Raw genomic sequence first — 23,612 nt, forward strand, 5'->3', positions numbered from 1 at the left:
CATTAATTTAAAGTAATGAGTAACTCTCGAGCGTCATTGTTAACAGCCTGTATATAAATCATCTCTGAGTTATTTGCTTCAATTCTGACTGAATATGAAACTCGGATCCTTCAAACTTTCTAATATTGGTACAAAGATTTAAAACCGAATCAAGCAGCAGTGTGTCTAGACACCTTGTTATACTCAGTCCCTGTCAGATGAATCTAAATGACCCATGGGCTTTTGAGCACTGCTGATTGTGTGTTGTGTAGAGCTGAAACCACAAAGTGAAGCCACGCAGTGACAGCTAGAAACAAATATGACTGCAGAAGAAATAGAAAGAACTCTGAGACGGCAGACTGATCCAGTAATGAGCTTAGTGTCTGCAAACATACTGGAATACCATTGTTCAAGATCTAACGGAGAAAAATCAATGAAGCCTGGAGACTGAACTTCAAAACAACGACTTGTTGACATGTATGAATCTTCAAAGTGCATTGTTTCTACTTTCCTTCAATTTAGGGGGGCTGATAACTCGTCTCCTTCATAATTACTTCCAATGATGATGATGGGATTAATTTGAAACATCCAAAGTCGTAATAGTTTTAGTCATTCCACATTCAAGACTTCAATTCCTCTTGTCATTATTGGTATGTTTCATTCAGTTAATACAGTGATTCTTTCACTCAATTTATGGATTATTCTGAGGATTATTTTTATAGCATGTGTTTATTTCACCCCTGGAGGACTGTGCACACATTTCACAGAACGATGCATCAGTCAAAGCTTTTTAATTAATTTTTTTATTGACGTTAAATAACACATAGTGTGCACTACATGCTACATTGACATAGCAGCGTTGCAGAAATAGCTTTGAACATATGGTCAGTGACGGAAAATCATCTCTATGTGATGTGTGACAGAAACAAGTTGTTTTTTGATAAACTGAAGTCATCATGCTTGGATAGGAGTAAAAGAAAACAGGGCAATGCTTGTTGGACAGCTGCGCTCACATAAAAAGCACATTAGGTTTGTTTTGTAATTGTAGGTACATTTTTAAACTGCTGCTTGTTCTCAAGGGGAGTTTGTGCTTCAGAGCAGAGAATGCTACAACCTTAAAGTAGGTGATATAATTAAGTTAGCCTAACTAATTATCAGTTTAAAACAAAGTTAATAATTAGTTGTTGACCCAAAGTCACAATTTTAATTAAAGGGGAAGTGGTTTTATAAGTCTGACTAAACTTTGAGCAACCAGCCCGACCATCTGTCCCAAACCACAAGAGATTTTGTTCCCAGATCCAACCGACAGAAATTTGACCAATTTTGATCAAACAAGACGCCGCTTTATTTCAGAGATAAGATCATAAATTACTCTTTAAATCCAACACATTACCACATGAGTCGTCAGTACCAAAGAGCTCATCAGTGCATGAAGAGGCTTCAGTTATACTATCAACAGTGCTACCATGAGACAACAAGGATAAGGAAACACTCGAAAATAAAATATAAAATCAGCTGTCTTACAAAGAAGTCTATCTGAAGAAGAAGAAATGTGAAACTTTTAAGGTATGTCAAAGTTTTAGAGCCAACAGCTTGAAGCAGCCCATAATTCCCTTCACCGTAAACACTTGTAATCTGAGGGCCATCCTCCTCAAACCACAGTCCAGTGCCTTTAATGAGCATCCTCCTCCTCTGCAGCGTTATGGACCCATCAGCTCTGGTGAGCATCAGCTTCATAAAGACAGATGAAGAGCTGGCTTCAGCACAGGGGTCACAGAGGAGGTCCCGGCTCCAGGAGCACACATGGTGGAGGGGCTATTAGGCAATAAGTGACGATGTTGATGAAGTGTCATGGCTCAGAAACCAGAACTGACAACCATGGGGAGCACAATATGCACCTGCCTCTGCTGTTTAGATGTGATTCTAAGGGTCCGACATGTGAAAATGAAAAGCATGGTTCAAATGATGTCTTTGTTTGATATATTTCAAACATTTTTCCACCCATAATATAATCGATGATCGATAGTAATAGCTGTAAAACTGACTCAAATTTGTTTTATCCTCTTAATTGTTCCATCACAAACTGTTATATTGTACTGTAACGTATATATTTTACATATCTGTATAGATATAATGTTTATATTTTAATTTATCTGTGCATAGCTTCTTGTTGTATGTTATTAATGCAGTGTGGTGTTTCATATGATTTAATGCGTATGTTTTAAGTGTTTCTGCTTTCTCATTTTTTCTCCTAATTGTTTTCTGGAGCTGTAACGTGAGTCAGTTTCCCCTGGGGATCAATAAAATAATTTCTGCCTCTATGATTGAAAAATGTCTATCTTTTCACACGTCTTTCATCCAAACTTAAGCTCTATTAATTCCAAACATTCAGCCTTGTATTCCACATGTGTTCGCCTTTGGGGCGGTTGGGAAGGAGATCGATACATTTTGCCCCAAGCTAAATTTCTCTGGTGAGACTTCGAGGTTGAAAAGTGATGCGGAACCCGCGGCAAAATCGATACGGTTGTTGAGTCACACACGCACACATACAGAGACGCGCGCGCGCGCGCACCAAAGAGGCAACTGCATGCGAAGCAGCCGTGCACGCCCACCAACAATTAGATCCCACTTCCTCAGAGCAGGTTTTGGGAGCACTATGTGGAGACAGTGCGGATGCTGCAAAGATGTTCCTTGCTCGTGACTCGAACAGAAATCGTCACCTGTCTCCCCACTGTCTCTGATTGTCCTTAACAATGAGCTCATTAATGGCTCCTTGCAGCCTTTCGTGTGATCCGTAGACAACAGGTCTAAAACAGGATCATCTCCTGAGACCACGCAGGGTAAAGTTAAGAAACTGATGCGCCAACTCAGGGCACAAATGCTTCAGATTCTGCTTCCTATAACCGTGTGTATGTTGCACAGTGACTGGCACTGAGGTAACTGAAGAGAGAATTCAATTTTGTTAGCTCATATATTTAATATAATAATAATAAGCAGAACGACGTGAGGTGAATTAAATCTCGCCAATGCGCCAATTTGTAGATCCCCATTCAACACATTCACACACAAACACAGAGGAATCAGAGTACTCTCTATTTCAAGTCATAAGCAAACAGTTTCATTTGGCAGTCATGACATCTGGCTTCAAAAGGGACGCTGGCTGCTGACATGCATGTCCTCAAACATCTCCAAAGCGCTGTGCGTCAATGCGCATCCCTGCTCACCAAACCCGCACTGAAGTTTAGAACTGCCACACAGCTGCTGCTCAAACCGAGTCACAGAAAACACGAAGAAGTTCATCACTGCGATGGAAAGAGATTGATAATTCTTACCTTGATGGTTTTTGTAGATTGGCATTTAACTTGATGCGATACGGTGGCCGTTTGGTTCATCTTGAGACGCCGATACAGTCCTCTTATCCAAGTGAGACAGAGCAGCCTGATAGGAAAGCAAAGCGAGTTCCTTCCAAAACCCTACAGCATGGAATGAACAGTGGTTTCAGTCTTTGTTCGATTGAAGCGCGCAACCGCATCTGACAGCTACTGTATGTGTGCCTCGCGCGGTGCAGCGCGATAGGCTTGTGCACAAATGACCGGTGGTGATTGGTAGCCAGGGGCGAGCGCAGACATTTCTGAATGGGGTGGCCAGGTGACAGGGAAGCCTAACATACTTAATTCTTAATACCACTGGGACAGCTGATCAATAACACACAATTGGCAGGAAGCATTTTAATTAAATGCAGAAATACTGTGCACACACACACACACACGTGCGCGCAAATAACCAGCCTGCATGTTCTTACAAGTCAGAATCACAAAAAAGCAGCGAAACACTAGACAACAGACTGCAGATATACACAAACACCCTCGAGTGTTCACACGCTCTCTCTCTCTCACACACACACACACACACACACACACACACACACACACACACACACACACACACACACACACACACACAAAACACCTGATATTGATGCCTGACTTAATTAAGCTGCAGAACAAGGACAACTGAAATCCTGCCCTCAGAGGTAACAATGTTAGGAAGAGAAGCTTAAGTCTTCCTTTTATTGATCCTAAAATCATTTTAACTTTTTATGCATTCAACATAACATTCAGATCAGACAACCATGACTTTGCATACAAAACAGAATACCTAACAAGTACACCGCAAATACTAAAGAGGACGATGAGGTAGCAGCACAGACGGGCATGACAGTATCATTTATGCAAAAGGGTACTGTGCATTTTTAGCAATTTAAGGATTAACACATGAAGTGGGGCAATGAACAGGGCCGGCGAACAGCATCAAAGTATAAAATATTGTGAGCCACAGTAGACCCAAAATAGAACCTTAGGGGACCCCTGATGCAACATGTATTACACTTGACAACATCAAATGTATAAAATTTAAGCTAAGTAAAACAACTTTTGAAATTTTCTTGTAGTACTTCTTTAAATGATCTTATCCTGACACAAACTTGTATACTAAATTATCTAGTTTGACTGTCTACGTTGCACAGGCGTCACAGAGACAACGGTCTAGTTGCATTCTTCACCTCTACAATTTTTCGCAGACTTTTCCAGCCCTGTCAGTGAGTCAGCAAGGTGCTCTCATGCTTTTGGGGGAAATTGACTTCTGCTATTTTTTGTTTGATAATTTCAAGGCTTACTTACTGTCCTCACTTGTGTCTGCGAAGTTGCCGACTCAAGTTTTTACTTCCCATAAGAATCGTTTGCAAAGCATGCTCTGCAGCAGTCATATCGTCAGCACCAGACAAAGCAAGCTACCACTGCTGGAATTTACAGTACCTGTTTCTGTATTATTATTATGAAATCAAATGCAAATGAAGTCACCTGCATCATATACTTCATGAAAGCTTCATGTGAATAAATTCCGGTGGTTAAACTACATTTGACTCGGGATGCCTCATTATTATGTTAGAATGTAGAAGCTGCCTATAGGCTTCTGTAATTCACACATCTACTGTATATAGATAAAACTATTGATTGATTCTTACAGGCATACATGTGGAACACCTGAACTCACTATTCTTTGGTGTGTAATTAACTAAATTGAGCTTCTGTCACATCTCCCACAGCAGTCCAGTGCAAATCCCAGTGCAAATGGGGTGATTCCACTATCGTGCGCACACAATGAGTAATGAGGCACTTAAAAAGGCGAGACAGTTATATACATGCTGGAGAATGGACAGTAACTACAAGCCTGGGGTGCAACTTTAGTTCTGTTTGTAATTTAGCTTCCCACATTTCATGTTGCGTTGCCAGATAATGGAGACAAAATGGATTTTATGTTGATAATATCAGCAATTCAAATTCATGATGGTTACAATTTAGTCTAGCAGCAGACGTGACAGAGAAACCTGTCACAGATGTTGACCATAAATCTCACTTTAAGGTAATCATGCAGCACATAATGGAGAGTTGGGTTAAAGAGTATGCTTTGTACTATTGTGGATGCACCCAGCTGATTTAAACTGCTGCAGCCGAACACTAAAAATGCACATCTCATTTCAGTCATCTCCTCAGTTTGAAATCACAGCGGGTCATTACAGCGGCTACATGTTCCCTCAAAATAGAGTTTCAACTGTAAAAAATAAGATTCTTGTTATCTGTTTTATCATATGACTGAGATTAATAGTTCAATTATGTTTTGTTCATAGTAAAAAAATATAGTAATAATAAAAATACAGTAAGCAGATTCCAGTAATTACATAATCAAAATCAAGAAACAATTATGTCTCTCTTCTCCTTTGTTTGAAAGGAGAAGTAATTGTTTCATATTCTTCCTCCTGCTGGTGATTAGATTTTTATTTCATTTAGTTAACTCGTGCAACAAACCCAATTTGTTTACTGACATCTTAATGCCAGAATGTGATTAACAATTTGGAGACTTAAAGGCATTTTGCTCTAGAGACTCCCTCCCTAACAAAATGCAGACTAGTTCTAGTCAATATAAAGTCGTTATGGGATGCTGTTGGCCTAGAGGTCTAAGCGTGCACTCCATATACAGAGGCTACAGTCCTTGTCGCAGCGGTCGCAGGCTCGATCATTTTCTTCCTGTCTTTCCTCACTCTCTACTCCCCACATTTCCTGTCTCTCTCCAGCTTATCTATCCATCCATCCATCTATTATCTTGACCGCTTATCGCGTTGGTTGGAGCCAATCCCAGCTGACTTTGGGTGGAAGGCAGGGTACACCCTGGACAGGTCGCCAACCTTTCACAGGGCAAACATGGAAAGACAGACAACCATTCACGCACACACTGACACCTACAGGTAATTTAGATTGACCAATAAACCTGGAGAGCATTTTTTAGGACTGTGAGAGGAAGCCGGAGTACCCAGAGAGAATCCCACGCATGCATGGGGAGAACATGCAAACTCCACAAAGGCACCTGCCCAACCGGGGACTCAAACCAGGAACCATCTTGCTGTGAGGCATCAGTGCTATCCACTGCACGCTACCCACTAACTTTGAAAAAATGGTCCTACATTTCCGTCCTTATTTTTAGTCAGAACGTTACCCCCCCTCATTCTGTCACAGGAATGCATTGCTCATATGTTGACGATGAGACGCACAGTGGAACAAATATCCTGGACTTCTTCATGTCCTACAGTCCATCACTAACATATTTGACTCATCTTCGTCTCATCAACAAAAACAAATCATACATTCATCAGAGCCTTTATAATCCGAGCTGTATTTTAGCACCGCCTCATCTTCATCACAGAAAAAACAGTTGCAGAGGAACATTTATTGTTTTGTTTTTTAAGAAATGAACACTTGTTCAGAGGATGATGGTGCATGTCTGTGACGAAGCTTCAGCTCTTATAGAGCCATCTTCTGGGTAGAATATTCTAACAGAATACAATACAGATCTGTTTTCACCGACATGTTGGGTCTTGAGTGTTGTGACTGATAGTGTTAGTCTGTTCGTTCGTTCCTGTTTGATTGATTAACTGGTAGGCTGTAAACTAAATTGCTCTTCTGGGATCAATAAAGTTCTCTGAATTTGAATCTGAATACCTCTCTCTGCGGTTTGTTATGGGTCACAGCGGAGATGAATAATGGTATTTAAAGTGCTTCTTGTGTACCGATTTCCACCGTACTTAAGCCACTTAAAAAAGAATGACATTAAAAAAAAAACATCTAAATTCAATTGTCTCTATATTTTGTAATATTTTAATCACTCTATATTTTTCGCGCTAAATTTTATTAAGAGGTTTTTTTTTTCAAGGGTTTTAGCATGTATTTCTCACCTCCTTTTTACAGTGGTACATAGCGGACATGCTTTTTTTCTGTGTGGCTGCTCCTTCTGTCTTCCCCATGAGCTTCACCGACTGCCATCTAGTGTAGGTACTATACTCACTATCGATAGAAAACCAGAGTAAGTCATTTCTTTGTCTTGCATCCAGCAGTATTTCGCTGTAACAAAGGTTGCAACACCTTAAATGTCCAGCAGTTGGAAATCAAAAACCCATCAAGCCTCTTTGCTCGTCTAAACTGAATCATGTCTCTTTATTTGCAAAATGATAAATAGAATGAATATAACTCTCATATTTCCTTAATCAAAGCCATTAGAGCGGCACACCTTCAGAACATTACCGTCACATAGACATCCACCCAACCCCGGCACAGCACATTTACTATCCTCGACACTATGTGCATCTATGATGGAGTTTAACATTGAAAAATACTCTAATCACAGAGAATGGCATTCAGGAACAGAATCTTATTACTCTGCAGAGAGAGACTCTCAGTTACAGAGGAGAGGTGCTGCTACAAGGGGATTCCACAGGCAGGGAGAAATATGTTTCTTCATGACACACTGAGTAAATGTGTCTGCAGTGGCCTTCAGAAGCTGATAAATTACACTCACACGGCTCTGTGGTGTCACAGTGTTTCAGCTTTGCTTCTTTGTTTCAGAAAACAAAAGAAAGTGTCTTTCATCTTTTTTTTGGGTTCAGTCTTTTGTCTGGTCTCTGTCGTCCGCTCCTCTCTGGAGGTCTTGCTTTGCAGATAGTTAAAGCTGAGCATGTTGAGATATTGAAGGATGCTTGGTATCAAAGGATGGAGGTTAATTGAACAACTGCACCACATCTTTTTCCCATAATATATTTTTATCTGCAGAGTTCATTAAGTGGATGTTGTACACTAAACCAGCCTGTTGCATCTTCACTGGCTTTTTGCCTTACGAGCCGAACCCCTGCAAGAAAGTGCCTTATTATTTATATTCTTTTCTGCTTGCTTTCATGTCATCCGGCAGTGTATTAACACCCAGCAGAGCAGCATATTCAAGTGAAGTGAAGCCTCTAAGCTTTAATATAAACCAGTGGTTTGATCCTAACACAGGCAGGAGGCTACATTCTGCTGACCAGGGTCAGCGTTTCTATGCAGCTAAAGAGCTTAACGTGTACAGGCAGGTGTAAATTACTGTAGGTAGCTGCAGGAACAGGGCATGTTCAGATTTTCTGATAATTACTCCCCGTGTGCACCACTGTATTGGCAGGTGAATTAATAAGCTGTACAGTGAGCTCAGTGTAAATGTGTGGGGTGGATTTCATGCAGGTGGGTGTGTATACTGGGGCTGAATCACCAGCTTCAGGTTCACTTTAATCTTTCATGCTTGAATAGGTGATGAGCGTGTATGGACGGGTCTTTGCTGTGCATAGATCGGTCTTTCTATTCCTGTCTGTATCATTGTATAGATTATTGCAGAGCTAGATATAACCATGTTAGAACACATTGGACAACCTGCACATTGCACTGCAGTGAAGCTAACAAAAAAAAAGCTTTGCATTGCAGTTTGTAAGCAATGATGCTGTCGTAGGTATGCACGCACAGTTAGGCAAAGGATGTACAGTTAGCTACCTTATTTTGATTGACTGCTACCTAAACAAACAGACTCTGACAGACCCTTAGAAGTGGACAGCGGTCAGATATTTCTGGTGGAGAAACCCAGAGAGAAATTAAGCACACAAGAGACTCGATGCTGATGACTGTATTATCTGTGGTCATGTATAGACCGTCAAGTATCATAACATAGCTTCTTGAATGTTGTGTCTTGCAATAAGAAATCCTACCAAGCCGACACAAGCAAACAAGACCTTTTTGGTACGACCTGGGATATGCATCTGCACATCATGGTCACAATCATTTAGGGCTTTTGGCTTGTTAGCTTGCATAGTTAAAGTATTTGTTTTATCATGTACATAGTTCTAATTCAAACCTGAATTTTGCTTCTTCTCTCCGTTTGATGTATATCGCACACTTGTTCTCTAGACAATTCATAAAATCCCCCAAAATACATCACCAAGGGTGCACTATGTGATGCACGTGTCTTTCCCCTGTGTTACAGGATGCTCACTGTCTACTGTCTAGAGTAACCAGTCATGGTGTAAAAACTTGCACCACACACCAAAGCTACTATTTATAGTCTCTATGGCTTGATTAGTTAGTTAATTGGATGGGAGCGTGATGATGCAGATGTTCTTCAATAAATGTATGTTGTGAAAATCCGAAGTATCTTCTGGTGTCTTCTAGGAGCGGTAGAAATTTAGAACACAATACTGATGATTTACTGATACTGGCTGCAAGGTAAACGTGCCAACATGTGAGGAAGGGAAGGGCTAGCACCCTTTTTCTGTCCACTTGAAGCACCAATCATGTTGCAATTCTGATGAACTTAAGTCCAGGATTGGAACCATCAAACCACACAACAACCAAACATTTCAGAGCTGGTAACAGATTTAATGCAGTGTCTAAAGCTTGCTAACTCATGAATAAAGCAAGACGCTGCTTTTGTTGTCAAGATGAGGTTGGATGTGAACACAGCTATAATTCAACCAAGAACAAACTTTATTACCTTTATCTTTATCCATCTCTACCTTTATTAGATTATTTTTGTAAAGAAATAAACAGCCCATTGATAAACTACTTTTGGATGTTTGCATTTATTGTAGGACGGCTGATCTGTAACTTAATCAGAAATACAAAAATTGTTCTTGTATAAATCTTTGTAGAAAGATGTGTTAATGTGCTCATCTCTCCAATGTTGAATATGCCTAAAATTAAACCCCCAACACAGTTAGGAGTCTTTGGTGTCTCCTTCTCGAGATGGCTATGAGCTGAGAGCTACAGGCGATGTGCATGAGTGAACATGCATGCATGGGGTAAAGAGGTTCTTTCAATGACTTCCAGGTTTTGTTCCATCACTACAAAGCAGCATTGTGTGCACAGGGCTCAATGCACAGCATGTGCTGGATGGGGCTAATAGATCTGTACTACCTGCAGGCGAAACTGTAGTCAACCAACCTAATGAAAGGCTGCCTGCCTACATTTTCACTGACAGAGTAGAGCATTAGAGCCTGTTCTGGAAGCTTAAGAAATATAGAAAATACCTGGAAAAGGTCTGGCTAATGGATGTATATCACTGTTAGAAAGCATTATTTCCTTTTTTATTTTACATTCAGCTCAGGGAAAACTATTTCTAACCATATTCAGATCCTTTAATCCTCTGATATCTGAAAGCCACACGAGAATAGTGACCAATTCCTCAAATAGTATGCTTCTTTGAAGCATCGCAGCAGAAAGAACTCCATGTCCATAGCAGTCTGAAAAGGGTACTCCATTATAAACCCAGCGTGTTGGAAAAATTTTCAATTTTCCATTCCAATATATGTAATGTGGTAAGACAGCATTCCCATTTCTGACACCAATTAAGGCCGTAAGACATTTCAAAGTTATTTTGAACCATTTCAGTTGTAGAAAAACGGTCCAAATACTTTGCAGAAGCCTGAGTGATCTTCGTCATTTTGATAAATTGCATCAGAAATTCAAATCTGTGGATTCACACACCAAAGTTATTTCTGAACTTTGTGGCCAGTATGAAGATTCCTCCCAACTTCCTATGTTTCATTTATTTGAAAGATATTATCAAACATAAATGATAACAGAAAGGTTCTCTTTGGATTTACATGTTATTTCATTGCAGGAAACTATACTTATCAGGATGCCTGTGTTGTTTTTGGAGTTGGAAAGCTAACACCTTAATCAAAGAGAAACATCATAAAGGTATCACACAGCAAGGAGGTTCCTGGTTCAGACCCTGTAAAATTTCATGTTCTCCTTGTGCATGCTGGGCTCTCCCACAGAGACAAAGACATGCTCCTGAGGTTTGGTAACTTTACATTGCCCTTGTGCAAGTGTGTGTGCATGTTTGTTTGTCTCTATATGTTAGCCCTGTGATTGATTGGCAACCTGTCCAGGGTGTGCCCTGCCTCTCGTCCAGTGACAGCTTGGATTGTCTCCAGCCCCCTGAGACCCCGAGTGGGACAAGTGGTATAGATGATGGATGGATTGTTTTTTCAAGTTGCAGGCAGGAGATTTTTCTCTTCTTGAAATTAAAAAACATATTTTGTGGATAAATTATTGATGCCTCGAAGAGACAGCTTCATTTATTTCAAGTGAAAAAAAATCTCCTTCATGATTAGAAACATTATTAGCGTATAACAGCAATCTGCCGCAGGTTTTCTGAGATATTCTGCAGAAATCAAGGAAAAAATGATAGATTTCTAATTCTTCATGCAAGAAACCAACCTCTGTTCCCTGCTGCTCAAAACAGACAAAGTCTGTTGTATCCTCGGATCCTGCTTTTCTGCCTTTGTTCGTTTCCTTTCAGTCTTCAGCTTTTAAAATCCAAGCTTTGTGTGATTCAGCCATGAAAATTCCTGAGTGATTTTGTGTTTGCATAGTTAAATAATCACATGTATCCTAAATAAATAAATTACTACGCTGCAGTAAAAAAAAATTACAGCCTTGAATACTAAATAGCCCAAGGCTAAGTGTGTGTTTTCTATGTGATTCAAATGTCTTGAACTTTGAGTGAATCTTTACAAAGAAACATGTCGGCAGTGTTTGTAGTGAGGTGAGGACTCCTGCTGAGCAGCTGCTTATTTCATATTTAAATACAGAAGTCCAAATATCAGGGAGTGAAGTCACGTGTGCATTTTGAGCAGCCTTGAAGGGAGAAACCAAACTGCTGCTCGTAAATCAATATTCACGAGTGAATCTGAGGGATGATGGAGGATGAGAAGAGTTCATTTTGTTTGCTGTTTATGAACACAGCAGGTGATCATTGTGATTAATCGTTAGCTTTAGTAGAAAATTAGACTCATCCGAATTCAAACAAGCCCAAAGGATTTGATTGAACAGACTAATTGTCTTTTAGAGGAGTGAATTAACTTGGCGCTCACAGGGGATCGGATCACAAACACAACACAGGGGATTCGACTCACTCCACTGCGATACTGTGGTTACGAGGCCTCGGAGAAACACGCTCTTTGAAGCTGCACTCTCACAGAGGAAAAGGACCAAATCAATTCTGTTCAATTTGCTTTGAAGGAGAAATAGCTTCCTCATCTCACAGAGTCCATCACAGCTCAGCCAGACACAAAGACTTTGTTATGAGACATAAAGGCATTTGCATTTTTAAGCAGGTTTAACAACGTGTGACTACCTGGACTTTGATGAACATTCACAGAAAATCTTTATCCAACTTCACACTGAGGTAACTGGTCTTAATAACATCCACTGACCTGTTTGAATTTTTCTGCCAGAAAACAAATAAAAAACTACACGGGCACCAAAACTAATTTAAAAGAAGGACTAGAGCAGTAATATATGCAGACAGCCATTCCCTCAAACTAGTGTAGAAAAACTGGAAGTCTGTCAAAACTTCTGGGGCTTATGTGCTTACCAAGCGGCAACCTCCAGTCTAAAAATATGAGTCCAATGCATAAGTGCTAAAAACTGCAGTTCATCGAGGATCCGCTTGAGGCTGGCAACGGAAGTACTGGAAACCACATACACACCAATTCAAAAAAGCTGATCTTTACAGCAGAAATAAACATGATTACAGCCTGGTACAAAAAACTAGTGTAGTCTGGATAGCTCATTTTATCGATCGGCTCACACTGTAGGGGGTTGAATTTTTTTCTAACGCAGCAATTTTGAAGATATTGAGATTACGAGTCTTCCATTGAGAGGCACAGCTGACTGCAGGAACACTGTAGCTGTTGGCTAGGAGGCTGAAACTCCGCCTCTTTACGTCACAATCTCTCAACAGCAGCAATATGGCTGCCGTCGACAATTGGCCTCAAAACATCGCTTCAGAAACAGATGGGTGACATCACGGACGTCCATTACTTATACAGTCTATGGTGCTTACCTTTCATCACGCCATTGGAGTCGTCAAGTCTCCAAGCCTTCAGTCTCGAGTCACTCACAATATGCAGCACCTCTTTGGACATCCTGACAGGAGACGTGCTGAACAAGGCGGCACATGAAAGGTTCATGCAGGTGAACACGTAAAACATCCATCCATCCATTAACTTGATCTCTTATCCCGTTCGGAGTCACAGGGGGTTGGAGCCAATCCCAGCTGACGACAGGCAGAAGGCAGGGTTGACCCTGGACAGGTCGCTAACCTATCACAGGGCAAAAATGGAAAGACAGACAACCATTCACACACACACTCACACCTATGGGAAATTTAGGGTAAGCATATTTTTGGACTGTGGGAGGAAGCCGGAGTACCCAGAGAGAACCCACTCATGCATGGGGAGAACATGCAAACACATGTAAAACAAGAAAATGGAAAATGATCAGGGCCAAATGCAGAATCCAACAAGAAAAAGAAAAACAGACTTTATCAATAAAGAAGTCAGAGTCCCTCTCTCTGAGTCATCAGTGCTCATGTCAAAGTGGAGTAAGGAGATCTGAAAACGTGGATCTGAGTCTTTAGAACACCTGGAAGTCACAAAATAAGAGAAAGTTAGGTACAGTAAAATATGTTCAGCATGTTAGAGTAACAAGAGTATAAGAACAGTGGAATAAGTCACTGTTAGCGCAACAGTGAAGGTAATTTAATTAGTGTTTAAATAGTTAATTTTGTATCTTTAAAGACTATGGAAAGGTACTTCCACAGTTCGGACGCAAGGCTAGAAAGACTGAGCTGCAAAAGGATCCAACAGGCACCAAGGAATTATAAAACAGGAGAATATTTAGTAATGTAAGGCAGACACAAAGTTTCAGGAGCCTTGTAAATATGTAAGTTGTTGCAGGTTAGTCAGAACTGTCTGGATGTGTTTTCTCTTTAAAATCAGGCTTCAGAGCTCTGACTCATTTGTAGTCCATGGATGCTTTTTAGGAACACCATACATTTCAGTGTTCTGTTGCTGTTGGAATAGAGGATATTGCTGTTTTTTAATCTTCTTGGTATAGAAATGACTCAAACATGCTTTCATGGCTTTCTTTTTGTGGGGTTTATACATTTTTAACACATTTTCAAGGTTGACTATCAGCTCACCTTAGTCATGAAGCGTCTGTAGCCTCTCCTCCCTGTTTTGTAAGATACTACATGGAGGATGGGGCCTGGTTTAGCCACCTTGATTTCACGGGTCACTGTTTCCAGGGTTTGCTCACCTGCCCCTGTGCAGCGGACTCCAAATGAGATTTTAACTCTTCTCATCCTTTCACCGACAGCGTGGCCGGGAAACTGGATTACCTGTCTGAATTCTCAAGGCCGCGGGCGGGGGTGTGTGATGCCAGTTGTTATCCCACAGACAGGAGTGTACAAAAGGACAGTCGGGTGACGATATCAACACGTGCTTGACACAGGATTTATGATTCAGCTGGCAGCCTCGACTTCATGTGAGTGAAACAGGAATGTGAATCAGGATGTTCTTCGTGTTTTAGCATCTTTTTATCAGCCCACCAGGACAAGAGAGCAGATGGAGATGGGGGAAACATAAATAACATGCAAGTGGAGCGCCAAGGCTGTGCTGCTATTGTCTCATTATGTTACGAAGCTACGACCAAATGGGCTGAAGCGAACCTCCAAGACGATAAAAACAGATAGTAATGAACATAAAGAGAGAGAACATGACACAGAAGTTAGTAAAATAAAGGTTTACTGTCAGGTGACTGATTTATACAACATATGGAACTATATGTAAATTAATAAACAATAATAGTCTCATATTTTCACATCTTATCATCCTGCTCTAAAGGGTCAAAACACCGTCCAATGGTTATTAATTCTGAATAGCAAGAGAAACACCAGGGATGCTCTGATTGCACACATACTTTCTTTCAGGAGAGGCAGCTAAAGGATGAAATGATATCTATTACTGATATAATATATATCAAATAATGTAACTTGACAGGAGATCTTTGGCGTAAGGACTATGTGGGGAGATTTTGTATGATCTGAGCAGCAGAAAGAAATCCCCCAAGGAGGTCAGCCGCTGGTGGTGGTGGTAGTGGCTGATGATTTGCTAGGACCAGATAAATGATGGATGAAGACTGATGATTCTGCAGAAACCAGGTGGAGATGGGGAAGTGGAGGTGGAGGGGGGTGCACGAATCAACAGCAAAAAGGAATTAGAGGCACAGAGAGAGAATCGTATTTAAAAGGAGAGCAGAGAGGTGACTGGCTGACGATCAGGCTGTGCCTTTGTGCTATTGGATGAGAGCCTATGACTGCTACAGCTGATCAACCAATGACAGCCCCGGTGAGTGCAGCTGAAAAAAAGAGAGCAAGCAAAGGTTAAACCCATGTGGCAACCTCCGTTCTCAGAATATGGTGCCAATGAGGAAGTGTTATAAACTGCAATTCACTGTGTAATCCAAGGTGCAGGACACAGCGGTACAAAATAAAGCTTTCTTCCTGCTGCTATTACTGAGCTGAAGAAGCCATAGCACTTTCTTTCTCATACAGACTCGAACTTAAGCCCAGATTTTTTGTATTTATTCATGAGATTTTATAGTTTTGTATTGGTTGACTGTTGTCTGATATGCCTTTAAAATGGAATCTTTAGCACTTTTATCATTTCATCATGTCTATTGATTTTATCATTTTATTGTTATATTAGTTTTAGTATATTTTTGTATGTTAAGCACATTAAGTAGTTTGTTGTGTCTGACATCAGTCTTGTAATTCTGTAAAGACCTAACATCTCACTGGCTGCAAAACAAATGTATCTACGGATACAAACAAAGTAACCTGAACCTGACTTGACTGACAGGCAGGAACTAGCTAGGACATAGCTGTTGGCTAGGAGGCTAAAACCCTTCCTCTTACCCTCACACTAAGATTGGTTGAGTTCAGCATTACCAATATGGCTCCGCCAACAATTGGCTTCAAAACAGCGCTCAGGAACAGATGGGGGACGTCACGGACACTACGTCCATTATTTATACAGTCTATGGTTAAACCCTTCAAGATATCATCAGTATCAATAAAGATTTGTTTAGATATTTGTTTGAAACCCTCTTAGCTTTGTGGGGTTTCATTGTCAGGGTTGTTGTTTAGTAAACCAGACACCAATGCATTAAACATAAGCTTAATAACAGCATAATAAAGATCTGACTACAACTCAAGGCATGGTAAAGATTTTACAAGCCAGAAATAAACAAACTTTTGGTGCTATGTTAACTAAAAATGTTCCATCGTCAGAAACTTTCTTTTGTTATTTCAATCGAGGAAGCACATCCATCATGCACTTCATTGTCATTTGAAATATAAGCATTCAAACACAGACACAGTTTTTAATAAGACAACACAGCCCTGTAACTCTCCCTCCTTCTGGGGCCCTGTAGCTCTCAACCTGCCGTGCCACCAGCTAACACAAGGAGCCATTTGTGAGAGACGAATTACCCTGTAAGCTCATCAACTCTGACTCCAACAACACACCAGATGAGTATGAGAAGACCCCTCTCTGTGGCTCTGTTCAGCCTTCACTGATCCCTTCTCCTAATTACAATAATTCCCCACAACACTGTCATTTCACAAAGCCATTATTTGCTGCAACGCTCCGACAGGCCAGCAGCATCGTGATCACTTTCACCCAAAAATAAGATATTTGCACTTGATGATAGAATCCGTTTGGTGCAAAGCCTGTGAGGTGATTTGAGAGATGAGAAATCACGTTTGGCAATTAGACCGAGAGCCAACAGAACTCTCCTGACATTATCACATTCAGAGAAACATCATTACACACAATTAGTGTGAGTGGATATGAAATGGAAGGAAGAGAAATAATCCTGATGAGAGACACAACTGCTGTCGATGCTGCAGACTACACAGATAAAAAACATAATTTTCAATTTGTATGTATCTACAGATACACATGCATAGGAAACAATATGTGCTTGGTGTGAAGATAAAGAGCACACTGTGATGAAAAAAGCAACATAGCAAGGGGGACTGAACCCATCTCACAACCAAAATTATTCATAGACTCACGATCACAGACACGAATTTCCCTTTTCTCTATGACATTTGGCATTCATTTTAAAATCATTCATTTCAATTAGGAGTAAATTTTGAGCATTCAACATGGATGTTTCTAAATGTTTGGAGGTCTGAGGTGCAATCAACAAGACTGGTACCCAGAGGCCTTAGTTTAAGTTGTGAGTAAGACCAAATGTCAAGCTCAAAGTATTCTAAATTCAATAAAACATGACCTAACATCCCTCCTTCTTCTGTTCTCGCTGTACAGGACCAAAAGAAGCTCGTACAGGCAGACAACCGGAGCTGCAGTGATTTCACACTTCAAGTGACATTCTCACAATCACCTGACAAATGTTTCCTGCCAAATAGGTGGTTCAGTGAAGCTACCACATTTCCTGTCTCTCCTTCTGCTCTGTCATTACAAACACTGTCTTCATACCTTCAGCTCCACCACCTTCCCAGCATCCACCTGCAAACTTCAGCTTCAGAGGGTTTCAGACAGTATCTCACCACTGTTCAAGTTTCAACATGTAACACAAATCTGTAAGGAGGGGTGAGGTTGGAGTCGAGATGTTCTGCTGCTGCAGTAAACAACCAGAGCATTATAAACATGACTTATCTGACTGAATCAGTTTTGGGAGTGAACTATAACCAAACTGAAACTGTTTTGTTGAGTCTGAGCACCAAATACTTTCACATCAAGCAGACGATTATGCTCTGTGCCTAAACGATCCATCAATGTTGATTTCTGCTGTACAAAGGACACAATCATTGGTGTCCTTGGTGAAAGAAACAAAGTTTTCTGGCAGAGAGCCCAGGAGGCGTCTGTGCACGAAAGTCATACCCCCACTCACAGACTGTAGGAAAAGATGGACAATGTGACAGCTCCCAAAAAGTGAAGCTCTGACTGGCTGCAGTATTGGGCCAGTATGCACGTCCAGCCATTACACAAATAGGACCATTAGTCTTAACGTACCGTTATGGAACGGCCCATTTCGCCGTAGCGTTAGTCGCATGAACAACTGCAAATAATTGGCCAATTAACTAACTTCGCCATGAAATCGAGGCTGGTGCAAAACGTCGTATGCCCAGGGACCTTCCTGGAAAACCCCTATCCAACAAATTCAAATTGCGCATGCCTACTACGCATAAACAACAATAAACATGGCCAGCGGTACCGGTGTGACTGAGAGAAGATCAAGAAATGGACATTTCATTAAAGAATACAGAACCAACAAACAGCTATTATCAGCAACTCAATCATCAAAGATCACAAACAGGGAGAAAGGGAAAGTTTGGCTTCAGATCTTGAACCGGGTAAATGCGTGTGGTGTTTCTGAGCGCACAGTAGAAGACCTAAAAAATAAAATATACAACATGGAAGCGGCTTTGCGCAACAAGCACCGCCACCAATGTGGCACAGGTGAAGGACCACCTGTCCCCCCCCATTGAAGGATGAGGACTTGTTAACGGAGTTGTTTGGGAAGGTTTCACTTCATAATATTGCTGGTAGGTTACTTAGGAATTGTGTTCTAATTCATTCATGTCAAATAATCTACAGAAGTACTTTCATTTACATGGTTATGATTTGGTGTGCACTACAGGGTGGAACTGCATAGGAACAGCCTAACAGGTGCGGTAATCCTGCCAATAGCACCTTTAATGGTTGGGTCTACCGCCATTTAATGTAATGCTTTGTTGGGGCGTTAACCTGGCTCTTGCATAACTCTAATTGATTTTTTTCCCCCAGTAGTACAAATGGCCCATTTTCATCCCTAAAGGCTGGACGTGCATATGAGCCCAGGTCAATAAGCCTGACTTCTTTAACTTATTGAATTATTTACATCATTAAAGATATTATTCATTATTTCATGTTATAAAAAGGACGCAATGATCAAGGCCCCTGTTGACAAATTAGGCTCTCCTCCTCTGTGCACACCAGAGGAGGAGAACAGCGAGAGGAATCATAACGAACGTAACCGCACTCCTTCACTGCAGCTATCAGGTTCAGTAAACCCGTCAACTCTTCGTGAATGATGAGCTGGAGGTTTGTTTGTCTGCTGCCAATTAGTCTCTGAACAAGAAGAAAGTGAGAACTGGTCAGTCATGCAGTTAGCTCGTTACAGAATCTCATGCTACACTACACAGGGACAGTTAGTCATATTATCTGCTCTGGTTTCAGTGGGGTAGCTGACATCTGGTGTATTAAATAGTGGCATGTGGCGTTCCTGTGCATATATTTGTGTGTGTGTCAGCCTGACACGGGACTTCCACCAGATCCGTGTCCGGTCTGTCTCTGATCCACTGCGGTCCGGCAACATGCTCTCTCTCGTCCGTCAATACCAACCGGTTGCGAGCAGGACCACTGAACAGCTGGAGTCATGTGACCAAGGTTTTCCTGCGGCAATCACTGAATCAAGGATAGTCCTCCTCCTCTACTTATCCATGTGGTCTTTATAGTCCTCTGAAAACCTCTGACCTGATGACTCCAGGCCTGGCTCCGCTCAAAATGACATTTTGTTTTCATAGTTAAGTTAAAAACAATCTAACGAAAATTATTATGACAATTTTGCGGATGTTTTCATTTTGTTTTGGTGCGTGACTTCCTGTCACGCTCCATCTGCTCTGTCGAGATTGATGCATCATACTCTGGCATCTGGCAAAAATAGAAGTCTTGTGTTTCTGATCCATTGCGTTCCAACCTGCTGGACCAGAAATGCAGTTTGAACACAACAGAGCGGATCCAGTGGAAGTTAACACATTGACTAGAATAGAAATCTATCAGATCTGATGCCGTGACAGATCGAAGACGGACCGGATACCGATTCTGGTGGAATTTGGCCGTGAACCTCCTCAGTTCTGACATGCAGACAGCAGAGGAGCAGGAGACAGAGAAAGAGAAGTCATGCAGCTACAACAAACTCTATGTTATATTCAGATTGTACATCATTTGTTCTATAATCTTAGGATTCATATTGTTCAGGAGGGTGAGTAATAAAAGCAGAAGGTCTGCTGGCTCAGATGTAACAGAAGGTATTGATTTTATTGACTAAAGGTTACAGTTTAGTCTCATTAAGTAAGACACGTAATCAATTAATTAATGACTGAGGGGACGCTTTCAGCAGCATTTTCTTTATCCAGGTATTTGGGCTGATTTTAGTTTTTAAACGACAGGTTGTATCTCACAATGGGTCATAGTTTTTTGACAAATATGTTAAGGCAATGCGCACAAACGCACAAACACAAAAGGGAATTACATGCAGCAAAAAGCTGACGTTGAGAGTCAAAACTGATGTCATCGTCTCAGGCTGTAGCCCGTGTCCCAATGCAACGAAAAGTTCTGATGCTTTCTTCTGTCATGTCTCTATTTTTTCTTCATTACTCCTCCTCTATTTTGACATTTTTTAAAATCTTCCCTCCGCCTCCAAAAGTTTGTCTCAACTTTCTTACCTGGACAGATGTCCAAAGTTATAAACAGATACAGAGGAAGTCAGTTTGCAGCACAGTATGGTTAGAGGTGACATTGATTTCCTCTCTTGTGGCCCATGCAGGATTGCTGTCATCTCTAATTTGGTCAAAGAAAAGTACAAATGGAAACATTACAATTGCAATATTCTCCCTATTTTTGAAAAGTCATGATTTGTGTGAACTTTTGTCAGCTTAAAAATTCTGGACAATGTAAAACCTGAACAGACAGAAAAGACAAAAGAACCAAATCAGCAGCTGCAGGAGAGAGGAAGCTGCTGGTGTGTCTGTGGTTGTAAATAAGCATTATTTCAGCACTGGCTAAAAAACTTGCATCTATCTTAATTAGCTACTGACGTCACGCACCATGAAGTGGGAAAGCCAAGTCAAAGTCATAATGAGTCACATTTACACCCATCAGCCATAATATTATGATCACTGATAGCTGAAGTGCATTTAGTATCTTGTTACAGTGGCACCTGTCAGTGGGTGAAATGTGTTATAGAGCAGAACATTAAAAAATAAGAGAGTTTAAGAATGTGAATGACTTTGTCAAGGAATGAATGTGGCGAGTGTGCGAGGGTTCCTGGTCTGGAGGGGTCAGTACTGAAAGTGAACCAATGATGGAAACTGGGGAACCAGTAACAGGGTCATGGGTGGCCGAGGCTCACTGATGTGTATGGCTGAAGAGTTTCTGGAGCTCAGACTACTGAAAGAGTTAATGCTGGTTCTGGCTGAGGGTTGTAGGAATAACACAGTGCATATCAATTTGTTGCATAGCTGCAGACCGCTCAGTGTGCCCATGCTGACCCCTTTCCAAATGAAAGAGACTACGATGGGCATGTGAGCATCAGAATTAGACCATGGCGCGTTGGAAGACACTGGCCTGGAGGAAAACAACAATGTTGACCGGCCTCCAAATTCTCCAGGTCTCAGTCCAATCGAGCATCTGTGGGATGCGCTGGACAAACAGATCCAATTCATGGAGGCCCCGCCTCACTACTCCCAGGACCTGCTGCTAGCATCTTGGTGCCAGATTACACAGCTCACCTTCAGAGGTCCAGTGAGGCTGAGTGCACCAGCTGGGCGTATGACTGGGTGTAATCTCACGTCTGACTTTGAGCTGAAAGTTACACCAAGCTCAAAGTTGTACCTAAGTTTATAAAGTCAGACCAGCCGGCCTATTTAAGGTAACAGAAAAGTGGACAGTAACAGAATTTAAGACGACAAGGGAAGCACTTTTTGTTAACAGGATGATTAATGAAAGGGCATTAAGATGAAAGTTATACCTGATTGGACACGATTGAGACAGTGAGCTGATTTTAAGGTTTGATTTGTCCAGTAAGCCTTGTTTGAATTAATTAAAGAGCTCTCCCCTCATCTGCAGCATGTGTCAGACAGAAACAGGGCGCTGTCCCCGCCCTGCAGGCTGCGCTCAGGTTTTATGTAAATGAGTCTGTCAGCTCTGAGCTGAGCTGTCTGGTCATTTGAGAGTGAGAGATTCTCTCTCTTTTGTTCGCGTTGATGTTCAGTTTCACCGTGAGAATGTTTTTATGTTCTGCATACAACTCTGAGTTTTACTGATTTCAATATTAATTTTGTTTTTCTTTTGGGTTGTGTTCTCCAAATCTTCCAGATGGGGGAGGACGGTGGAAAGCAGTGTGTGTTACTTGGCAACACTCGGCTCTCTATTAATGTTAATGAGGATGAGTGTGATCAGACCGGAAGCAGCTACGACTGTTTTCAGTCTCGGTGTACTCGGTCCATGTCAGGTTAGAGCTGTTTGGCCTTGACCCGACGAGAAGCTCCGAGTTCTTGCTTCAAAATAGTAAGAACTCAGAACCAGGGTGGAACAGCTGATTAATATGAGAGATTTATGTTGCTGTGTGTATGTGTGTCATGGCGCCTGTGGTGGCAAGCCGTCAGCCTCATCTCCCTCGCCTGTTCAGCATATTGTTTGTAATCACCTTAATGCTATGTGTATTTTGCCAAGATGTCTCCACTTTGATTATCTACAATCGCCAGGCTCTCTTAAACTTAAAACATCTCAGTGATTCGCTTTTAAAATCCCAACTGGGAAAGCAACAGACTGGCCTCCCACCTGTGCTCGCTGAGATCCCTCCGCACCTGCTCCGTTTCCCCTGTGCTCTTCCTCGGAAAAAGCGCTCCAGAAGACGTGGGAAGCGAGGTGGTGTCATCGTGAGATTCAAGGCCTATCTGGCAGCATCCCCTGGAGGGTCTGATCCTCGTCTCCTTCAGGACGGTCGCTGTTTCCCCTCGGTGAAGCGCTCACTGCACCTGAGGGGCTGCTGGATTCGCCCTATCTTCACTGAGCCGCTGCCTCCGCTGACGGGTTTGACTCCTCCAATCACTGGCTTCCTGGAGATCGCCGGCTTCCCGACGCTGCCCAACCAGTGCCCGGACCCGCTGAAGTTTCCTGTTACTTCCTCTCACCTGGCTGTGGAGGTTCCAAAACGGTGCTGTCAGCTACGGGTCCGCAGAGGCGGCGTCACTCCTGAGTTCATTCGGCTGCTGAATCGCACTGTGTCACCGGCCACCGAGGAGCTTAATCTTTGCTTGGCTTTACTAAATACTAGGTCACTAGTAAACAAAACGTTTTTATTGAATGACTTCTTCACTTCGCGGGATTTGGACTTCATGCTCCTGACAGAGACTTGGCTTCGGGATGGTGAGTGCACACCGTTTTCTGAACTCCTTCCTCCCGGCTGTTCATTCTTCAGCTCCCCTCGGAGCTCCGGCAGAGGTGGCGGGCTGGCTTCGGTGTTCAAATCCAGCTTTCAGTGCCGTCACATTCCATCTGCTACCTACTCCAGCTTTGAACTGCA

The sequence above is a fragment of the Notolabrus celidotus genome, chromosome 10 (genome assembly GCF_009762535.1).
Source record: "Notolabrus celidotus isolate fNotCel1 chromosome 10, fNotCel1.pri, whole genome shotgun sequence".
In the NCBI taxonomy this organism is placed as follows: domain Eukaryota; kingdom Metazoa; phylum Chordata; class Actinopteri; order Labriformes; family Labridae; genus Notolabrus; species Notolabrus celidotus.